Below are 24,146 nucleotides of genomic sequence, written 5' to 3' on the forward strand. Positions count from 1 at the left end.
GGCCATTGTGTGAGAGTTCCCACGCAGAAACCTACAGGCCTGTGGCTCTGGTACTGACAGTCATTCCTGAGGGGCCCATGGAGGGAGGAGGTATATGAGTCACACATAATGCATACAGATTTAGGGAGATTTTAATACCTAAACTGTCTCTGGCCCCACTCCTAAACAACTGCTAATCATTAAAAATGTGTCTTAAGTCCTTGGGTGTGGGTATAGTTACCCAAAGACATGGCAACGTCCCTAAAGGAACAATAAAATACACCCTAGGGTGCACATCACTTAATCAAGCTTCACTTCAGTTCAGTCACTCAGTCGTGTCCGACTCTCTGCGACCCCGTGGACTGCAGCACGCCAGACCTCCCTGTCCATCACCAACTCCCGGAGTTTACTCAAACTCATGTCCATTGAGTCTGTGATGCCATCCAACCATCTAATCAAGCTTGATCCAAATTAAATGGGAGGTACAGGGCAAGATGGCTAAGCTCTCTGTCCTTCAGCAGCCTCATCTGTAGAATGGGTATAACAATGGAGCTGACTCATAGGGTAGTCCTAAGACCTGGTACACAGTAAGTGCTCAATAAACTCTAGGTGCTGTTGCTAAGCTCACCCTCCCATCTAAATTCTCAGCTAACTTTCCAGCACACGGAATAAAACCCTTTCTTTTGTTCTTCCCGGTGTGATGATCTGCCTGGGCCAGTCCTCCGCCCCTCACTCATGGGCTCCAGCCCCATGACCTGTCTCTTCTTCCTTCTCTGCCATCCCATAAGCATCCCATATGCATCTGCCAATCCTGCTGGCCCTCTGGGATGCCAACTGCTTCTCACACCAATCCCCACCTCCATCCCGGTCTAAGGCGCACACCCTCTGCCCTTGATCAGGGCACGTGCCTTCTCCTACTGGCCTCTCTGCTTCTGTCTGGGCCCTAGGGTCCACGGTGAACTCAGAAGCCAGAGCTGCTCCTCTGCTCAGAACCCCGCCATCACCTGTCCCAGGCAAAGCCAAGGTCCTCGCCGTGGCCCCTGGCCCTCCAGCCTCCTGGCTTTCCTGTGCCCCTTTCTTTATGTCTCTACCCAAACACCGTCTCCCTGGAGACCCCCTCTGAGCACTCTATGGAAAAGAGAGCCCCGCCCAGCCCGCCCTGCTTTAACAAACGCTCCACAAGGCAGATGCTCCAGGCTCCTGGCTCTACTCCTCTACCGAGAACAGCGCCTGACACCGATCAGGCGCCCAGTGGGTGTCTGGTGAGTAAACAGCCCTGCCCCGCCACACACACAGCCCAAGATCACCCCCGCCTCGGGAGCTTCCTGCCCTGGGTCTCCTGCCGGCGCTTCCCAGCATCTCCTCCTGGCTGACTCACGCTCTCAGAGCAAACACCCCCTCCTAGGAGAGCCCAACACCAACCGCCCGACCCCACCCCACACACAGAGTTACTCATCTGCTCCTGCTCACAGGGTGAATCGCTGTCTAACATGATAGCTGGACTGTGATCTATCTGTGCCACTAGAAGGGTTCCATCCCGGTGGGCATCTACTCATCCCGGGGCCCCCAGAGCCTACAGCAGTGCACCCGAGGCAGGGTTTGTGAAGGGTGGTGGTGCGCACACTGACAGTTTTCTAAAAGGCAAATCTGGGAACGGGACAGAAGGGCCTGTCCTTCCCCGCGTCCTTCCCACACACTCTGAAGGTTCTCTTTCAATGCAACAACCCCGTCGCCTACAGACACCTCCATGCTGATGGGCTCCATGGTCGCTGGCAGAAGCACTCAAGAGCTGGAGCTTATTTATGCGCAAAGGAAAACAAACCTAAGTTACTAAATAACAGCTCGACATCTGTCACCACAGAGGAGCAGCTCCACACACAGCCAAGGATCCCACACGGCATGGCCTGTCCAAACACCGGGCGTCAGCTCCCCTTCCCCCTGAGCGAGCTTCAGCGTGGTCATCACGGCTGCCCGGAGACGGGCTTAGAAACCAGTGCCGGGACCCCAGCACCCAGCCCCCTGGCCTCCGAGGCACTCACCACTGTGCAGCGGGAACATCGGGCGACCCTCCTAACAAGACCAACTGCCCATCAGGCTGCACGTTTTGCCGCACCTCTTGAATGGTGCTGCTGTGTGGCAGCGGGGAAGCCAGGACCACGAAGCGTGCCTCTCGGGCCCCACATATGCGGGGCGGGGAAGAGCCATGGAGGATGTGGGGGACCCACTCCAGCACCAGAGCCCGTTTGGCAGCGGGGAAGCCAGGACCACGAAGCATGCCTCTCGGGCCCCGCACATGCGGGGCGGGGGAAGAGCCGTGGAGGATGTGGGGGACCCACTCCAGCACCAGAGCCCCCCACATGAGGTGGCAGCAAGCTTGCTGCCCCCCAAGACCCCAGGCCCCTGTCCTCGAGAGTTAGACACGCTCTCAGAATTCTGACAGGATGTGTGAGCGAGAGTGTTCAAACAAACCCAGTGTGAATGTGCACTCGGCAAACACTGACCACAGCTGTGGTGACGGGGGCTCCGTCTAGGTGCCTGGGAGAATCGGGAAGAAAGGCAAGATCAGACTCCTGCCCTTGTCACGTGAGGTGGGGCTGAGGGAGACGCAGAGAGAAAGGACCCAAAAGACATCATTATTCAGTTAAATCATATATTAGAAAATACAAAGTGGAGAAACCAGGTTAAAACCACCAATTACTAGTCTCGAGAACTCAGCAGCTCAGACTGTGGATCCGGAGTTCTGAGACATCTGAGGAGTGATGCTGTTTGCCGGACAAACATGCTCCTGTAGGAATGTAAACCGAAGGACCAAGCTGACCGTGCGGCCATGACTTCCTGTGTGATTCTCAGCTCAGGAAGGACCCCCGGGCACAGGCCAGAGGTTCAGCAGCATTTGCTGCAGACACGAAACACTCTGCACTGCTACATGGCTGGGGACCCTCTCGATCTGACTGGAGTTAATCCAGAACTGAGGGAGGGGTGGGCTTTTACAACAGATCCCAAACAGCTCCCTGTACCCCCACACCCAGGCACCTTTACCTATCCTCCACCCCCACCTTCCCAGGGGGCACAGGAAATCCACTACAAACCAGTCAGCGCACTGCCCAACACAACACCCAGCCCCCGCCGCCCAGGTGCCCTGCTGACACTCCCCCTGCCCCAGGGCTCTCAGGGGCCCACCACCTCCTCCTGCCCTAGGGCTCTCATGGGCCCTCCACCTCCTCCTGCACTAGGACTCTCACAGGCAACCCCCCGCCCCCCACCCCCCACACACACCACCTCCTCCTGCCCTAGGGCTGCTCACGGGCCACACCACCTCCTCCTGCCCGAGGACTCTCACGGGCCACACCACCTCCTCCTGCACTAGGGCTCTCACGGGCCCCACCACCTCCTCCTGCACTAGGGCTCTCACGGCCACACCACCTCCTCCTGCACTAGGGCTCTCACGGGCCCCACCACCTCCTCCTGCACTAGGGCTCTCACGGCCACACCACCTCCTCCTGCACTAGGGCTCTCACGGCCACACCACCTCCTCCTGCACTAGGATTCTCACGGCCACACCACCTCCTCCTGCCCTAGGGCTGCTCACAGGCCCGTACCACCCACTGGGCTACACAGCGGAGCACAGTCCATCCACGAGAAAGAGACGCTGAGCAGACCAGCACCATCCTTCAGTATCGCCAGCGTTTCAGATATCCAAAAGGTTACGCTACAAACCTCAGTGGTGACCTGGTGACTTTGTTTGCAAAAGATAATTTAAATCGGTGTTTCAACTTACTCGGAAGAAAGCATGACCAACACAACGGGGCAAAACCCCAAATATTTGGAATGTTCCATCCAGAAGCAGCAGTTCTCAGGAAATAGCATTTGTAAAATATGCTCATTAATGTTAGATCATTTCTTCAAGAAACATAATAATTCTAACATAATTGTGTATTGTTAAATTTTTAACTTACTAATACATGTGGATATGTTTTTACAGACATAAAATACATGACTATTTAACCAAGCCTAGAGGGCAGAGTTAAAATAACACCACATCCAGGTTAAAGTGAGCCTTCTTAAGGACTCTCCTTTCCCACCTTCTTTCATTCCAGTTTTTAAAACGTCAGTTAAATAAAAACTTACCTTTTAGCTATTTCCTAGATAATTTACAACTGCTATAAAACATTCAATTCTTTCCCCACTGCTTTAGTTAGGGAGCTGAGGGCTAAAATGTTATTAATTGTCACATAATTTAGTGCTTATACATCAGCCGATCCAGATTCTTCCTTAAGCCAACCCACAGTGAGGTTAAGGTCAGGGAAAGATTCATGACTCGTGGTCCGAACTGATAGCAATGCTAAGGTATAAACAATCAGGCCATAGCTTGGAAGAGAGCAGAGAAGGTCACAGATTACATAGTGCTGACGTCCGCACAGCAAGGTTGAACACTCGGGCCTCAAAGGACCAGGGTCAAGAGGCGAGCGATTCTCGCTTCAGGGAGACACCAGGCACATTTTCCAGTTGAGTTCGCAGTGACTCATGGTACTGCAAGCCACATGGTACTGCAAGCATCTCCCAAACTACTGCAGAGGAAGAGCTCTGAAATGCTTCCATTTTGAAGCCCACGACTACAACCAAATGACAGCAAACATTGGCAGAGCAGTTGTACACAAAAGTGCCTCAGAGGAGCTCAGCTAGGAAGTAGAACTTTGCACAGACAGATCAGAACACCACTCACGCAGAGGAGACGGTCTGCTTACTGATTCTCAAGTCCATTTCGTGAATAGACACAGTGACTGACCCCTCCTGGAGAGCCACTCGGCTGTTAACAGAGCTGCCGGACCCGGCCTTCCCCCTCCAGCCCGGCCCCCTTCCTTCTCACACGCACTGTGCTCGCCTGCAGGCGAGCACACTCACGCAAGACCATCTCAGACAGCTGGCATGACCCCTGTCTCCCCAAGAGCACCTCGAGAGCCATCTCACAGAGCCCAGACCATGGCCCTGAATCCCAAACTGTGGAAGTCTAGACTGGTTTCTTTAAAGAAGCCAAGGAAAGTACTCCATGTGCAACATCTTACAAACCCACAGCTGTTGAACAACGTCTTTCAGTCACAGAGCTGAAGTCAGAGGACATGGCGTTTTCACAACAGCCTTTCCCTCCTGGAAGGGCACGCACAGGACGCGTGTCATGGCCATCACACATGCAAGGAGACCAAGTCAACTCTCCACTGTGCACCTTGCGTCACCTCAGAAACTAAAGCTGTACCCTAAAAGTCACCCCTGCTTTGAGCCTTTTTGTAAAAGTGAAGCTATTAAAATCTGAGCAAAGGGATAAATACACATATTTCAGAACACTCTACCTTTAAGGGTCACAAAGAGTCAAGGATGTTCCCTCTTTGAATAGGGTTTTATCTTCACTGAAATAAAAGGGTCTTCACAGAGAAGTCTTCGTACAGATCTCTGGATATAAATTACAGATTGATGTCAACACGGTAGAAGAAATTTGAGGAAATGGATGTTTCTTTCATAAAATATTATATACACCAGAATATACATTCTAAGCTATAAATATTTAGCAAGGGACAATATGACATATTTACTAATATTTGTATCAAAATAAAAACATCTGAACTGGCACTCTAACAGGCTGGCATCTCCTTGTGTTTTAGTATAGAGAAGTGTTGGGACGCAGTCTCTTTTACAACAAAACATACTGTGACTACTGCTAAGACCAGGAGTAACCCAAGTCCACGCCTCAAAGGGCAGAACGAAGCCCTATTACTACAGTGATAACAGAAACAGGAGCATCTGATTACATGCACGCTGGGTCTCTAAGCTCTGAAACATTAGAAGGCCTCCATTTTCATTACAAATGTTTGAAAATGCTTTTAAAACAGAGTTACTTATTGACAATACAAGGTGTTTTAAAAGTACTGTGTTCCTTTCCTAAAAGGGAGACTTTTTTTTTTTGCTGTTTGTTAATTTTCACATCTGTCAGCAACTGACAACTGGATCTATTGAGCAATCGTTTATTCTTTTTGACAACAAAACTTCATATAAAATTGGAATGGAATTTTATGATCAAGTGCAAGAGAATTTGGAGCAACTTCACAGACGGTAACGTCTAATAGCGCACAGACCCCAGAGGTTCTCTGCAGCGCCCCTGGGGAGCAGGCCAGCCTTTGCATTGGTATGAACAGACAGGCTTTTCAGGAGAGGGGGGAAATCAATACGGTAATATACAACGGCAGACAAAGCTACATGTGCTTACAGAGTTCTAGCACACAGAAATATCCAGTTCAAAAGCCTGTTGAACTCCAATCTATATTTGGTCTCTCACAAGGAGCAACCCACAGCCACCCCTCCACCCCAAATACCAATTCACTGAACGTATAAAAAATTCTGTTTACACATAGAATATTGGTACAAAATACCCAAAAATGAAAGTGAACCTTTCCAAAATTAAAACTCAGTAAATTCAAGGAAACATCCAATAAAGAGGAATAATAACTGCTTAAAATTGGGGCTTTGGGAATCTGGCCTCCCACCTGACCCCATCTAGGGATGTAAATCAAAAAGACTGAAGGTATAAGATAAAAAATACATATGAGAAGATCCACCCTCATGTGGGAACCTGTGTAGTAGCTTCCCACCAGGATTCAGCCTCTGATGGTAACAGCTACACACTGATAGCTTTTACTTTAAAAGCCTCTTTCCAAACAGACAGACATCAAATCAAAATGCACATTTTAAAATTAGAAATATTTTGTTGATTTGTCTTCTACATTTCCAAAAATGAATCTCAGGCAGAAATCCCACTTGTGGGTACTCTTATCTCTCAAGATACACGCAAATGCCTCAGAAATGCTGAGTTCATATAACGATGGGTATGTGGGTGTGGGTGTCAGTCATTTTCACTTCTCTCGAGATTAAGCAGCTACCATTTGAAGGCTCCGATTCTATCCCCCCTATGTAAACCATATTCTGCCAGTTAACACTCATTTGGATCAGCAAATAAATGGCAGGGGATGGTGTTACTGCCAGCCCTGCACACCTTAAACCTGAATGTCAGGAAGGCAATCTGACTCAAGTATTCTATAGGAAATGAATTTGGAGATTTTTAAGGTAATAAGGAGGACAAAAAGAAACTTGTCTCTTAACTGCCTGGTTGGCCCTACCAAAAAAGAGTTGTATAAAGCCTACCCAGTGTCTTCCACCGAATCCCCGGCCAGGTGAGGAGCTATGACGAGAGTATGCTGCTGCTGCTGCTGCTGCTGCTGCTAAGTTGCTTCAGTCGTGTCCGACTCTGTGCGACCCCATAGACGGCAGCCCACCAGGCTCCCCTCTCCCTGGGATTCTCCAGGCAAGGACACTTGAGTGGGTTGCCATTTCCTTCTCCAATGCATGAAAGTGAAAAGTGAAAGTGAAGTCGCTCAGTTGTGTCCAACTCTTTGCGACCCCATGGACTGCAGCCTACCAGGCTCCTCCATCCATGGGATTTTCCAGGCAAGAGTACTGGAGTGGGGTGCCATCACCTTCTCTGATGACGAGAGTATATACAGAAGCAATTCTCTCACCTTCCGCTTTTCCTGCAAACCACACCACCAAGACCCTCCATCTGCGCTTGTGTAAAATAACAGGTACCTTAAATGTGCTGCCTTCCTTTTGCACATCATTGGCATGCAGCACGGTGCTGGCTGTGCCTATCATTAACTATGCCACACGTGCCTGTGAATTTTGACTCATCCCAGCCCTGCAACTCTGTCTACTAAAAGACACTCAGCCTTTATTGGTCACACAGCCTTTTCACTTTCAACTTAAAAATGCGATCAGACAGTAGGTGGTCTTATATGACTGGCTTCTCTCACTTTAACAGCATCTCCAAGATCCATCTGTCCATCTTACTTTTTATCAGGTGGCAAAATGGCTTGTCGATCTGTGATATCAATGCTTTAGGTTGGAAAACTGTCCTCTTTCACAGACCATGGGTCACACGTTGTGTGGCAGGTGGTCACAGATAAGGACTTTAATGCTTAAACAGATCACCACTCTTCCTAGCTTCATCCTTGTATGTATAAAATTTAATGAAAAAATAAACTGCTTACTATGGAGAAGGAAATGGCAACCCGCTCCAGTATTCTTGCCTGGGAAATCCCATGGACAGAGAAGCATAGAGGGCTACAGTCCATGGGGTCACAGAGTCGATTACAGCCAAGCGACTAAACAACAACAGGAAAAACTGCTTACTAAGTTTAGTAAGTTACAAATAATAAGTTACAAGTCAATCATTAGAGGAAAAGATACAAAGTAAGTTGGTTGTTGCCTTTTTAATTCTTTTGAGATACTGGAGTAACATCTGTTGCATTTGGTAAAGGCACAGCACCCTCTAACAAGGGCAACCACACACACAAGGCTTCCCTGGCACCACAAGGCTGTGATCTAGCCACTAAAAGAATATATGCTATTAGTCAGCAATTCATTAGGCACTGTTAAGTCATGTGTAATCAAGAATCCGTTATCACAGTGCCATCTGGACAGGAACTAACAGTTACGAAAACTTTAAAGGAAAGTTTGGGACAAGCTTCAGTCTCATGAAAAACTGGGCATGGGTTTGTATGCGATTGTAGTTACCCAACCAGGGGATATCAAGAATATAAAGAGAGAGGAGACCAGGGAGCGAGGGGCTTTGCTGAGTCCATCAAAACTGCAAGGACGAGGGCCCCAGCTTCCAGGTCAGCATCCTTCCCAGGCCCCGTGATGGTTCCCTGTTCTACTCGCTGTATCCCAGCACCTGTGCACGCGGCAAGCTGCGTTTGAGACGAACTCCCCCAGGTGTGCATCCACGTGGCAGTTAAGGCTTTCTCTGCAGGTCTGTCACAGACCTGTCGAGGGACAGGCCACCTGGAAAAACGGGAGAAATGATCCCTGATGGCTCCATTACATGTTCTGTTTAAACAAACAAAGCGATGATCTTTCCAGGCAGAGACACGGGTCACCCAGGCACCCCCTGCATGATGACTCTCACGATGCCAGGACTTTCTTCCTCTAGTCACCTGCCTGGCTCCTTCCCAAACCCAAGTGGAACAGAGCCACTTGCTCCTTCACAGAGTACCCTTGGGGTGCAAAGTCCCAGAGCAAAAGCCATAGGAACTCAGCAGCCAATATGCACTCGCTCCGGCTAAGTCACAGATGCTAAATGCTGGCAGATGGGGCAGATAGCAAATCAGGGCTATTTTCTGAGTATGGGCTTTCTTTTTTTCTCTGAGCTCCAAGAGCACCCCCCTCAGTCTTCTCCAATGGTGCTTCCCCTAGTACCCCCGTCTCATCAGAGCGAGAGACCCTCTCAAGGCCACAAAAGAGCCCTTGGGTTAGACTAGGGGCCCTGGTCACAGGATTTAAGAACATATCCCTGTACAGCCTGCTTTTATTTTTTTTTTCTTATTAAACTGTGAGACCATCCAATGGAAAAGTGCCTTCCCCAAAGAAAAAGTTCAATGGCATACATAATTTTAAAGGTCCACTTCAACAGTCCTGGTTGCATTTAACTACATTTAAGAAATGGAATGTCACCTTCTTTATAAGGTATGGAATTTTCAAATGAAAGACGATCCCCTCCTCAAAGGAAAGGGACTAGGTGAGGAACAGAGAAGTAGTGGTGGGTAGAGGAAGGGCAAACAGGAGGCTGGAGCTGTGACATTGACTTTCTGAGACACATACTACATACACAATGAAAATGATTACAGTATAAACAAAGATTAAGGATTTTTGCCTTTAAAAAAAGGCAGCTAGCCAGCTGACATCAACTTTATCGCCTCCATGGTTCCAAATGGAAAAAAGTGTCACAGACACAATTGTGCAGCCTTAGAACGAGTTCTTGTAAACAGGGTAAGGGCTTTTTTTTTTATCTTTCAAAGATAAATAAAAGAAGGCATAACCTAGAAATAATATATCTATACAAAGAAAATATTACGCATAAAGAAAGAAGTTGGCAATCATGATGTGAGTTGGGTTTAAGGGTTTCCTTGTTTGTCTTTCCATTTTACAGAAAGGTAAATGACCAGGAAAGTCAACTGGGAGAAGTAAGCCATGAGCTCACGTGTTCTCTCCTGTTACAAGCGGGATCTGCCTTCAGAAACTTAAAAAAAGGGGGAAGGAGGTTACAAAAGAAAAAAAAAAAAGTCACTCTAAAACTAATTTCTAAATTGAAAGAGAAAATAATATTTAACTGACTCCTCAGCATAAAAATTCTTCAACCCCTGTAATCAATTGAAACTGATGCTAGAAGTAACTGCTGAGAAACCACAAGTAATAAACATGAAGTCCACTGCTTTGCTGGAAACCAGGGAGATACTGAGCAAAGAGAAAAAAGAAAAAGGGGAGAGAAAGCATGTTTTTGCATAAGAATGGCTGAAGCTGCTCCTGCACAGTCCCCAGGCCGCAGAATCATCTGCGGCAGCTTAGGGGACACCACCAGCCCTCACCGCCCTCCCCAGGGCTGTCGGGGCTCACTCAGCACGGCCCAAGAAGCCTCAGGGAGCCCCAGTCAGGCCGAGCAGTAAACAAACAGCTTGAGAAATCGCACAAACTGCAGAGCTGACATCATTATTTACATGCAACCAGAGAAAAGATCCCCCAACAGAAGGAGACGTGCATTAGATAAATGCCTTAAAATCCTCTAATAGAAGAGACGCACGCACCATGTAAACAGACACCGGTCTCTCTGACGAAACGCGCCCTGCCTGAGTGACGGGCTCAGAGCACAGGAAGGGAGTCTGGGATGCCGGAGACGCAGGACAACTCGCCCTCTGACCTTGGCTGGTCCCAGCCGGCGGCTCCCCACCCGGGAGGTGCCCGCGTCTCCTCCTCCAGCGTCGTCCGTGCCCACGATGTGCCCGAGTCCCGGGATGAGGGCAACGGCAGCCTCCATGCGGGCTGCTCTCGGACTCTGAAAGTGGCAGAAAATCTACTGCTCTCAGGTTAAAATCTATCCATTCCGAGGGTGTCTTAACTTCTGCTTCTGCACAAAGCCCCTCAGTCCAGTTTCAGCACGCACAGGTTACCCCAGTGAACACCAACCTACAGCAGCCATGGACCCAGTTACCAAAACCAAAAATGCCACACAAGGGGGAAAAAAACAACCCTGGCCATCCCTGGAACATGACCCCAGGCTCCAGCGGTCCCACGGGCAAACTGGGGACCCTGCCACTCCTCACAAAGAGGGAGCCTCAAGACTCATTCCTGCTGTCCACCCGCCTTCTTCAAAGGAAAGGTTCTCACCCACAAACGGCCTCCAGGCACACGAACAAAATGCTTGTGACCCATTCAAGAGGCAGACACACACCCCTCACAGAAACTGCCATCTGAGAATGCCAAGTTTTCCCTTCTAAGTTGCGGATTCTCAAAGTTTCCATAGAGTGTTTCCAGTGTGGAAATAAGGGTTGGAAATACACCTGGGGTGCGGGCAAGTGAGCGACTGTGTGAAAGCGTTAGTTGCTCAGTCATGTCCGACTTCTTCACAGCAGCATGGACTGTAGCCCACCAGGCTCCTCTGTCCATGCGAATCTCTAGGCAAGAATACGAGTGGTTAGCCATTCCCTTCTCCAGGGGATCTTCCCAACCCAGGGAATGAGCCTGTGTCTCCTGCATTACAGATGGATTCTTCATCGTCTGAGCCACCAGAGAAAGGGTCACCTTTTTCAGGCTCAATAAAAACAGGACACTCAATGCCCATTTCCCACGGGTTCAGAGCTCTAGCAAAGGTGCGAGGAGGGCTGGGTAATGGTAACTTGGATGCTGACAGGCAAGATCGCCTTGGCCATTTCCACGTGCTCACAGCCCAACACCTTCTCCTGGATTTAGTCAATGTGTTCAGTTCAGTTCAGTCACTCAGTCATGTCCAACTTTTTGCAACCCCATGGACTGCAGCATGCCAGGCCTCCTTGTCCATCAGCAACTCCCGGAGTTTACTCAAACTCATGGCCATGGAATCGGTAATGCCATCCAACCATCTCACCCTCTGTTGTCCCCTTCTTCTCCTACCCTCAATCTTTCCCAGCATCAGGGTCTTTCCAAATGAGTCAGTTCTTCCCATGAGGTGACCAAAATATTGGAGCATCAGTCCTTCAGCATCAGAATCAGGACTGATTTCCTTTAGGATGGACTGGTAGGATCTCCTTGGTCAGTTTTGAGGGGGGCGCTGTGACAGCATTTGCACTTGTCTAAAGGTGTTTATTTGGAGGGCTGTGGGGGCATGCTCTGCCCCAAATGCAGAAAACTCAGGCTGGCCAGGAGCGGCCCGCATGGTAACTTCCTTCTCCCTTGCAGGCCAGACAGACGCCGGGGAGGACAGAAAATGAGCTGCGTGGTGACTCCTTCCCCGAGCCAGGACGGGAGGCACTACGACTCCCTCCGGCCAGGTCTCATGACCAAGGACTCACTGGTGGTGATGGATCCAGGGCACTCCTGGGGATATTTAACCTGAGCTCCGGCCTTCGGGAATGTCATCAACAACCAGAAATAGAGCCATTCCTGCCCTGAAGGCAGGCCCTATGCAGTCCTCAAGTGGGTGAGAGGGGTGAGGAATGCCGGTACCAGGATCGATTCTCCACGGCTGAGGAAAAGGTCAGGCTGGCAACAAGCTGGGAGGGTGTTCACATTTCAGAGGCAGCTCCAAACGGCCCAGCTCATAGTCCACCTGCTGGGTCATCTTGTGACCGGCTGGCCCAGGAACGGTGTCCTCCCCCAAACATGCCAGACAAGCCCTGTGAGAACCTAGACTATCTTCCCAACATGGGCAAAAGGGGACAGAGGCCTCAGTAGCGTGCAACCTGTGAAGACGCTGCATGGAGGGCCCCACGCTCTGAGACCCGGGACCCCTGCTGCAATCAGCTACTTTTTTTCCAAAAATGGGAGATCTGTTCAGAAAGGTCAAGATGTTAGTTGCTGTTGTTGTTTTGACTCCCTGCTCAACAGTAAGACCACAGAGTAAGGACCATTTGCAACAATGATAATTACTCTGAGTCCAAGGTCTATGAGTCAAGGAAACCAAGCTGCGTCTTCAAGTTTCCCTCCCCTTGCTCTGCATCTCCTGGCCTCAACACGGGTGTCCAACTCTGAATGGCTGGAAGGAAGAAGCTCTGTACAGAGGTCATGAGTTGGGAAATCTAATGCTCAACCAGAGACCTCAGCAACTTGCTTCTGATGCCTCTGATTCAGGAACCTCTACATGCATCAGGGTGTCTGGGGCAGGCATGGACCGTGCTCGGAAGGGGAAGGTGAGACAGGCACCAACGAGAAGACTGAGGAGAGGCGACCCATAATCGGATCAGACAGCCACCAGCACCCCGGGCACCCAGCTAGGCTGCAGCGCTCGGTGAGTGGCTGTGCAGATGTGCTTTGTTCAAGGAAACCTGGAAGACATCCACACTCCACACTCCAATCTGTACTGGGAACCTGTACTGGGCGTCCCACACGGTCAGACCTCCTGCCTCTCTCTCCCTTACTTCCTGGGGAGGCAATCACACCTGAAGGAGCGCCAAGGGAAAGTGACACAGGCTACTGAGTTATAACATTAAGAGTATATAAACAGCAAGCTAGACTGTTTACCCACTTATATGTTTGAATCCTCAAGATACCTCTACAGGTGTATTTATTCTCAATGTACTGATGAGGTCTCTGGACGCGTTTCACAAAACTCATGGGAGATACCATCTCACACCTATCAGAATGGCTGTTACCAAAAAGACAAGCAATAAAAAGTGTTGCTGAGAATGTAAAGAAAAAGGAACCCTTGTGTGCCACTGGTGGGAGTGTAAATTGGTGCAGCCACTATGGAAAACCATATGGAGGTTTCTCAAAAAAATTAGGATATAATTCAGCCATTCCATTCCTGGGTATTCTTCCAAAGAAAACAAAGACACTAATTAGAAAAGATGCACGCACCTCTACATACTGCAGCATCGTTCATAACAGCCAAGACATGGGAGTAATCTAAGTGCCCACCAACAGATGAACGGATAAAGAAGATATGTTATATACATAAACACACAATGGAATATTACTCGGCCATAGAAAATGAAATCTTGACATTTGCAACATGGACAGATCTAGAGGGTATTATGCTGAGTGAAAGAAGTCAGAAGAATAAACACAACGTGATTTCACCCATACGTGGACTCTAAAAATGAAACAAAACATAACAAAACACAGAGAGTCACAGACACAAACAGGTGGCTGACAGGGGGAGGGGGTGGGGGATGAATGGACCAGGTGAAGGAGATTAAGAGGTACGAGCTTCCAGCGACAAAACAGTGAGTCACAGGGATAACATGGACAGTGTGGGGAGTAGAGCCAACAGCAACGTAGTATCTTTGTACGGAGACTTACTCAGACTTCTTTGTGATTATTTTGAAATGTATACAAATATCAAATTTCCGTGTTGTATACCAGGAACTAACACAGTATCGTAGGTCAGTTATACAGCAAAAACAAGCAAACTCACAGAAGAAGAGATCAGATTTGCAGTTCCCAGAAGTGCGGTGAGAGAGTGGCAACATGATAATGGTGATCAAAAGGCACAAACTTCCAGTTATAAACTAAGTTCGCACTGGGGATGCAATGCACAGCATGGCTAACATGATGAATGCTGCTGCATATGTTATGTATGAAAGTTGCTGAGAGTAAATCCTAAGAGTTCTCATGACCAGGAAGAAAATTTTTTTTTCTTTTTCCTTTTATTTTCTAGCTATTCGAGAGGATGGATGTTCACTAGCTTATCTCATGATGCATGGAAGTCAAATCACTATGCTGGGCACCATAAACTTCCCGTGCTGTGTGTCAATTACATCTCAATAAAAGTGGGAGGGGAGGAAACCCCGAAGCATGACGACTGTGGGATCTCAAAGCCCATGCCCCAGGACTGATTAACACCACATCCAACGATGAGTGAGTATTTTCTAGGGATGCTATCACCCGATGCTCCCAAATTCAGTGTACACACACTACTGTCATATACATTCAGTGTACACACACTACTGTCATATGCTGCAGTGAAACAGGGGATTGTAATATCTGAGACAAAGAAGGGTGAAGACACTCACATGTCTAAGAGAACCTGCAAGTACTTGACCAGGTACATTCAACTCTTGGTACAAACAAAATATACACTGCATTGTTTCTAAAAACATCCTTTATGTAAGAATATTAGATTCAATTCCTTGTAACAAGATGTCCTACTGATGAGCTGGAGGTTAATTACTATGAAACATTAACCAATCAAGACAAATTTCAGTTGGAAACTGAACTGTAATCATAAAATTACAAACTACTAGGAACTATTTCCCATGTTTAGCTGTCCCCCCCGCCTTTTAAACACACACACATACACACACACAATGTATGTGTGTTCATATTCTTTCTACTTTAAGTTGTCAAAACTAGGCATGTTGTAAATATACAATTTCACACTGGGATGACCCAGAGGGATGGACGGGGAGGGAGGAGGGTTCAGGATGGGGAACACGTGTATACCTGTGGCGGATTCATGTTGATATATGGCAAAACCAATACAATATTGTAAAGTTAAAAAATAAAATAAAAAATAAATAAAAAATAAAAAAAGTAAATATACAATTTCAAATGACAAGTGATTTGAACTGTAATAACTCAGGTAAAAGATTACCATAAATTGGGACATGTGGTCAAGTATGAGTTAGCCTGGCCTAAAGGACTCAGCAGGATAATCCGTGGTTTGGCCAATCCTGACCACCCTGGTTTTTTTCCCTCATCCTGACACTATTCTTTCTAGCACAAAAGAAAAAAAAAAAAAAAAAAAGAGATTCTATTTTGTATTGAAAAGTTGGAAAGGATTCTCCCAGGCCTCCTCTGTTTACTGCCATAAGGAGTTTTTTATACCATATATCATATATATATATATATATATATATATATCATAAGGAGTTCTTTATACCATATATCAACTAATCCCAAGGTAGAGGAAAACTTGTTATACTTAAAAACTGGATTTAAATGTCATTTGATATGTGACAGACCAATCAGAAACTGTGCACACACACAGTACCCAAATAACTTCTAATATTTCCTAAGAAGGAAGAAAAAATTTTACAGAAAGAGTTGTTTTAAACATATATAAACTCACTTTTTCTAGGAAATAGCATCAGTATGCTCCATAAAATTTATCAGGTGGTTCTTAATAACAATAATATGAGTTTACATACATATCGAGCATAAACTAACTTCTTTAGACTAAATTAAAATTGAATGCCATGGTGTGGTGATAAGACAGCTGTTAGTACTGTCTAATACAGGAACAGACTTTGAAATAGAAAAACAGTCCAATCTATCTGTAAGAAAAGTAAGATTTTATTTTAGCCTAAAGTTTAAAAAAACACGAAAAGCCTTCTGAGATCATAAAAAAGGCAAGGAATTCTCCTCTCATCATCTTTATTCAGTCACTACAATAAGACAAGAAAAAGAAATTAAAGTCATACAGACTGAAAAGAAAGAAAGAAAACTTTTATCTCTACATGATTGTCTATGTAGAAAATTTCAGGAAATTCTAAAAACAAACAAACAAAAAAGCACCACCAACAATTAAAAAACAAGCCCCAACCCACCTCCCAAAATTAATGTGAATTCAGCATATTGGAATGAAAAAAAGTAAATACTTAGGCACAACTCTAACAAATATACACAGGAATTATATACTGAAAACTACAAAGTGCTAATGAAAGCAATTAAAGAAAAGTTAAAATACACGGGGAGACACACTGTGCTCAAGGAATGAAAGACTCAGCATCATGCAGGTGTCAGTTCCCCCCCAAATGGATACATAAGTTTACTGCAAACTTATACTCTTAACAAAATGCCAGCAAGGTATTTTAGAATGTAGGCATGCTTATTCTAAATTTTATATCAAAAGGCACAAAGGGCTAGAAGAGCTAAAACAATTTTGAAAAAGAAGAATGAAGGGGGAGGAATCAGTTTACCTGTTTTCAAAAGTTACTATAGAGCTACGCAACTCAAAACTGTGCTACCGGCAGAGGAAGAGGCACAGAGATCAATGGAGCAGAAGGGGGAGCCCAGAAACACCCACACAAACACGCACAGCTGAGGAGCAAAAGCAAGCCAAATGGAGGAACAAGAGCTGTTGCCACAAATGAGGCGTAAGTAGACATCCTTTGGGGGGAAAAATTCAGCCTACATCAAAAATCCACTTAAACTAGGCCATGAGCCATGTAAAATATAGAACTGTAAGTCTTTTAGAAGAAAAATAGAGTCTTTTGGGGGTCCAGCACCAGGCAGAGTTCTTGTACACCAAAAGCACAAATTACGAAAGACAACAATTGCTAGACTACACTCTAGCAAAATTTAAAACATTTGCTCAGCAAAGACCTTGTTAAGTAGACGAAAAGCTACAGATTTGGAGAAAATATTTACAAACCATAATCGAGTGAAGGACTAGTCTCTGGAGTACAGAAAGAACTCTGAAAACTCAACATTAAAAAACAATCTAGTTAGATAGTCAGCAAAAGATAGGAACAGATGTTTCACCCAAAAGGATATATGGATTGCTAACAAATGCTTCAAATCCTGATGGCTAAAATCATTACCCATCAGGAACATGCAAATTCAAACTCAATGAGATAGCATTCTCTATCTATCAGAATAGGCTAAAATAAAAAATAACAACAGCACCAGATGCTTGCATGGATATGGAAAACCTGGGTCACTTATACAGTGCTGGTGCTTACACGGAATGGTACAGGCATTCTGGAAAACAGTCAGACACTTTCTTAAAATACTAAACGTGTATCTCCTATACAACCTGGCAACTGCACTCACTCAAAATCCTGTATATGAATGTTCGTAGCAGCTTAAAAAAAAAAAAATGCCTCCAAACTGGAAGAAATCCAGATCCTTCGAGAAGCGACTGGTTAAACAGGAAGTGGTACATCCCTGCCATGGAGCACTGGTCAGCAATAAAACAGGGCACACAGAGACCTGGATGACTCTATAGAGAACTACGCTGAGAGGAAACAAGACCAACCCCCAAATGTTATGCACTGTATGAGTCCACTTAGAACAAAATGTTAGTCCCCCATAAACTGGAGCCTGCCAGGCTCCTCGGTCCATGGAACTCTCCAGGCAAGAACACTGGAGTGGGCTGCCATTCTCCAGGGGATCTTACTGACTCAAGAATCCAACCCGGGTCTCCTGCATTGCAGGCAGATCCTTTACCACCTGAGCCACCAGGGAAGCCTGACTCCACTTAAAGAACCTTCTTAAAATGACATTTTAGAGATGGAGGACAGCTTAGTCGTAATGAGGGGTTAAAAACGTCATAGAAGTAGAGGAAGTGGATGTGGCTATAAAAGGGCAAAAGGAGATAGATATTGTGAAGATGAAAATGTTCTGTATCTTGACTACACTAATATGAATGTCAATACTGCAACTGTAACACTGTAATATAGTTTTACAAAATATCATGATGGGGGGAAACTAGTGTATAGGGTTACTCTGTATTATTTCTTATAACCACATGTGAATCTATCATCTCAAAATCAAAAAAAAACAATTAATGGGAAAAATCTTTCAATAACAATACACTCACTTGCCATCCTCCAGCAGTCTAGGCAGACACACGGCTTCTTTCGAATCACATCACTTTCCCCTGTAGGCTGTCCAGATGCAAAACAGATCCTGCCCATGCAGTGCCACTTCATCAGGAAGTCACAGCTCCAGAGAGGTTAATTTTTAAGTCTTTATTTAGCAATCTCATCTTTGAGCTAAATTGCATTCTCAGCAGAAGGGCCACTTCAGTCTTAATAGTTTAGGATTATATACTACAAAAACAATAAACTAAAGACAGAATTCAAAAGTAAGCAATCACAATAATTAGTACAAAAGAATTTCTAAGCCAATTATTGAGCAACTTTCTGAAGGAACAAGACTATTTTAAACTAAAAGAATGCATATCCAAGACATGTTTATTGCAGGGTTATTTGTAATACTAAAAAACTGGAGACAACCTAAATGCCTGATTTGGAGTGATTAAACAAATTGTGCCCATCATTCCCGCATCACGCAGCGGCTAAAAATAACAAGGCAGAGGCACATGTACTGTCACTGGCCCATAATCAAGGTAAAGAATTAAGCTGAAAAAAGGTTTGGAACAATGCAGAAGAATGATCCCACTTCAGTTTTCAAAACTGTATTAGAATATGTGCATATAAACAATAATGAGATGTAAATACATGAGATGGAGTAAATACATGAGATGGAGTATTTTTAAAGTTATTTGCAACAATTCAAGGGAAAGGGGTGATGACTTGAAGGGTTGAAGGACTTTTTGCTATAGACATTTTAAAATGTTAAAATGTTACTGTTAAAAAAAAAAGTCAATCAGAACACAACTTTAGAGTTCTATCAATCAATTGTGATCAAAGTAAGATATGTTTTCCATTTAATTCAACTTAATTTAAACAAAAACTACTTCTTTTCATATCATCTCTCAGATTCAGGTATTTATCCAAATCTGTCACTGAATTGCTCCTTCTTAAAAAGTGACTACAGCAGGGACTCACGGACTCATGTCTCCCAAGGAACCCTACATATTAATAAGAGTTATTTGCTCACAGAGATCTGAGAAATGCTGTTTAAAACATAAACAGGAAGAGGGTAAGATAATCAGCCTGTTACTTGGCCGGTGCATGAAAAGACGCTTAGTGGATTTCAGAGTTTGAGAAACACTGAACTTGACCTCCTCATCTGTGCAATACCCTGATGCTGTCCATATTACCCATCGAGTAGACAAAGGCAGGAAATGGACTCAGTATGACCTCAGCGCCCGGTACTATGATAGCACAGGGTATCCACATATTAATATAAGGAGTATGTGATACATATATGCAAACAAGAGTTATAAAATCCAGAAGGTACATACAGAGTTCCAAGTAGTTTACATATTCGCCTTATAATCTTGTTAATACGATCATGTTTACCAAGGTAGAGGAAATGTGACAAGTCTATTTCCATTCAAAAATCATTTGATAAATAGGAAAAATAAAGCCAAGTACTACTTTACAAAAAGTTCAGTTAAATAAATCAACTGAAAGCTGGGAAACTGGGTTCCACAAATGATAAGCAGAGTTGTTCCCAGTTATTTGGTAGTTCACCTTAAAAGGTAAAAACCTTGTGATGGATTTAAATATGATCTGAGATGCAACATTAGCAGTATGGAGGCGACACAATTCTAGCAAAAGTGATCAGACTAGTCCTCTCCACACCTCAATCCCAATACATTCCTCTTTTGTCTCACCTACTGAAGATTCCACATAAAACTTCAGCATCACTTTATTAAACTCCAACAAAGTACAGAAGCAGTGAAACTGATTTTAAATTATAAATCAATTACAAAAGAGTGACACTGGTAATATTCCAACTTTCCACCTAGGAAAAATGACATTTCACTATATTTAAATCTCTTTTCTATATTGCTCAGTAAGAATGGATAGATTTATCCATAAATACATCCTGCAGTTTCTTATGAGAGTTATTCTTTTGTCATCTGGATTATATCACTAAAAAGAATGCAGTATTATTCATCTCAAATATACTGAGCAATTCAATTAAGTCGCCCATCTAAACCTTTAGGGAATCCTTCAGAGTCAACCTGCTCGTGTGAACAGTGAAAGATGACTTGTAATTAGCATGTTAATTTCACCTGTAAATAAAAAGTAAAATTTGTCAAGGTACTTAAGAGTTCTGTCAAGGCTACACAGTCACCTTACCGTCTTATCTACTGTATTAATTTACAATATTAAGGATTATTAAGTCAGATAATACATTGCAAAGCACTTAAGAGGAGTGTCTGAGAGAGAGAGATGTTTTTAATAATTACGAATGCCTGCTGTTATTAGAGAAAAATGTCTGCCTGGCTTCATTCTTGGCCACTAATTTGCATAGGTGGCATTAAACTGTATGAAGTATGTATTTTGAGTAGACCCTGCTAAACCCGCTGTCTGGAAGCTACGCTCTGGTGCAGGACTCTCTAGATGACAGCTTAGTAAGGCTGCAGGCAGGTCACTCCAATAACTGAACATCTCCAAGCCAGAGAACTTGGTGTTTTAATGATCAAAAAAGAACAGGCAACTCCAGCTCTACCCTCAGACTTGCCCACCAAGGCCTGGCAGGAAAGCTCCACTGCCAATGGAATCGGTCGCTGGCTCTGCTTCGCTTGGGTTCCTTCTGGCCCCTTAGCCTCTGTTCCACCAGGACTCCCAGAGACTGGCAGAGCCACTGGAGGGCTGTGGTCCCGGAGGAGCTGCTATCACCTCCCTCCAGGGACAAGCCCAAGCCACGCCTACTCTCTTATCACCGTGCTTGACTCCAGATGAAGAGACGGTACTGTTTAAGAGTTGGTCTACATCAGAAAAGATTCTGAAATGTGCAGCTCAAACTAATAAAATTTCACAGAGGTCATCTGAAACTTAAAAGGTAATGAAAACTTCCAATTATCCATGTCACTGTGTTACTTACTTTAACCTCCCTGTGGCTCAGTTTTCTTATCTGTAAAGTGGGCACAGCACTGCTTACCAAATGAGGTTGAGATTAAATAAACTGATCCTTGCAAAGCACTTGGGATGGTACCTAGCACAGAGCAGTGCTGTGTAACTATTTCTTGAATAAATGAAACAAACAAAAGTCTACCTTAAACCTTAAGAGAACTTAAAAAAAAAAATAGTCAAAATTTTAAAAAGCTAAATTTTAGAATCAATTGCATTTTTAAAGTCATCACTAAACATGAGCTACTGCATTCACTTGTGCTGGATTATATAACAGACAAAAAAACTTATTCTCTTGGGAATTTCCAGAACCCCGAGCACAGCCAAAATACACTGACCTTGAATACATTGTTCTTGAACAAAGTGGCTGTACTGAACACGGAACTGATGTTACTACTTCGTACCTAGCACACAGTGCTGAAGGCTCTCGCGCTCCATTATCTGACAGTGATGCCAGAATGGGAGGATAATACATAATTTTTAATCTTATTTAAAAGGTATTATGCACTCCCAGAGCACTTACAGGGAACTACTCTCCTGCTCTTCCTGGTGTGCTGTGTGCTCATCAGCAGAAAGACAGCTGGTTTGGGGGCTGGTGATGGGTTTTTCCATTGTTTTCAAAAGACAGAGAACTACCCACATGCTCACTTCCGGAGACACGAGACAGTGAGCCGTCCCCAGCAATCACACAGCAAAGGTCACTGTCCGAGACCCCACACGTGGCTCCAGGGGCTCCCACTGCGAGGCCACTTCCACACTGTGGCTCCGGGCAGGACAGATGAAAGGGAAGGCAGTCAGTGCGAAGGGAGCAGCCTCACCTCCTACTCCACAAAGAGGACAGCTCGCGGGGCAGGGAGGGGGCCTGCTCACGCAGGGACCGGTGACTGGACACCCAGCCCAGGGTCATCCCCATTCCCCACTCTGCTCCCCGGGAAGGCGTCCTTCCTGTTCTCAAAGAGCCTGCTGGCTACAGAGAGTCAGAGGCTGAGCCCCTGTGCCACTGGGCTTCTGCGCCATGTGACAAACTGAATCACAGCCTCAGCCGGGATCTCCTCACCTGTGCAGCGGGGGGGTGGGACCGGGCGACTTCCAGCAGGGATTCAGGTGATGAACACTGAATAATAAAAACGAGGGATTATAAACGAGTAAACCAACTCTATCCATGCCCTTAGTATCAAGGATTATGAAAAAGGACCCAAAGGCGTGAGACACTCTTAATTTTCCAAATAATAAAACTACTGATACGGGCAGACTGAACAGGCCTTACAGGCTCTCTGTTCCCCACTAGTTAAGACAGACAGAGGCCACACAGCACAGAGGGGGCAGAGTCCTGGAGCAGACCCCGTGCTCCATGAGGCCCTCAGCAGCCCAGGGGCGGAGCTGGTCGTGATGCCCACTGCTCCACTCCTGACATTCTCAGAACAGAGCTATAACTGCCCATTTCTGCTCCCTTCTGCCCCTGCAGACTGGTCCAGGGCTGGTCTCACTGAGTTCTGCAGCGTCACTGCAAAATACTCCACCTGGCACGCAGTAGGTGCTTAACAAATGTCAATACCCCCCACCCCCACCAAAACACAACAGCAGGCGTGGGTCTTTGTACAGTCAAGTTCTGCTCTCCTGTACCTCCCCACTGTCAGTCCTCATCTAGGTCTTACTGTAACCATCTCCATATGGGATCCCGACAGTGATCTTACCCTACTCTCAGAAAAACAACACAGCTGCTCCACGCTGCTCCTCTCCAAGTCCAGGGCGAGCATCTGAGTCCTCCTCAAGCTAACAGGCCACTCTCTCCCTGAGCTGCCGGCCTGCGCCTGCACTGCCCAGCTGCCCGCCTCGCCATCTCCCGACTCTGGGTGGCATCTACCATGGGCATCATTCCTTAGCTGCTCTCTCCATCACAGACATGTGTACCCAGAGAAGCCATTGCCATCTGCACCCCAAGGTCCCCCTTTAGTCACCATCCCTTCCTTCACTGAAGACTTCTGACGCAGCCCACAAGGCTGGTTTCTTGGCCAATACTTCCATTCCTAAGAGCCTCCCCTATCCCCTCACCACCTTCCCCAAACCCCCCAACCCTGGAATTAAATTCAAGGCAAGTTCTTCCCTCTTTGAAAGCTTACAGCTAACAGCTTCTAGACTTTAAACCTGGAAAAGCATGTGGACCTACCCTACCCAGCTCCAGGGTCATGTGACACTGAGCGATGGCCCATTTCAAACAAACCCCACTGAGCAGCTCCAAGGAATGTCTCCATCTGGAGCAAGTGCGAAATTCAAACGCAGGCCGTGATCAGGAATCAAGTGCACTTCTGCACGCTGCCCCCCAGGCCCCCTGCCGCCCCGGCGACACACAAGGGCCGACACGGTCTGTGCACGCACCCCGGGAAGCAGACCGCAGCCCTCCCTGGCGCCCAGTGATTACAGGGCCAGGTTGGGTGCAGCCACGAGAACCCAGAAAGAAAGCCTTCTGTGAAACCAGACACCATGCAAGGTCGCAGAGACAGCGAGAGCCTGTCGGTCCCAAAAGCCCTGCGGGGAGGAATTTTCCTAAGCAGCTGTGTCCAGCGCCAGCATGACGGCGGGCTGGACACACACCTGGGG

At 46.1% G+C, this 24,146-nt stretch overlaps 1 protein-coding gene across 5 annotated transcripts in view; it reads right to left on the reverse strand.

Moving 5' to 3' along the window:
* IGF1R (insulin like growth factor 1 receptor) overlaps window positions 1-24,146 on the reverse strand; it is a 306,038-nt gene that overhangs the window by 155,510 nt on the left and 126,382 nt on the right. Inside the window, exon 1 of one of the 5 annotated variants that reach the window (XM_086365384.1) lies at window positions 10,662-10,728. The exons of the other annotated variants lie outside the window; for them this stretch is intronic. The gene's annotated coding sequence lies outside the window, so the exon portion shown is untranslated. Of the gene's footprint in view, window positions 1-10,661; window positions 10,729-24,146 lie in introns of those variants that run through there. 5 annotated transcript variants of the gene reach the window in all.

Source organism: Bos grunniens, chromosome 21 (assembly GCF_055505025.1).
Source record: "Bos grunniens cultivar Pamir isolate PY7600 chromosome 21, Bosgru_T2T1.0, whole genome shotgun sequence".
NCBI classification, from domain to species: Eukaryota; Metazoa; Chordata; class Mammalia; order Artiodactyla; family Bovidae; genus Bos; species Bos grunniens.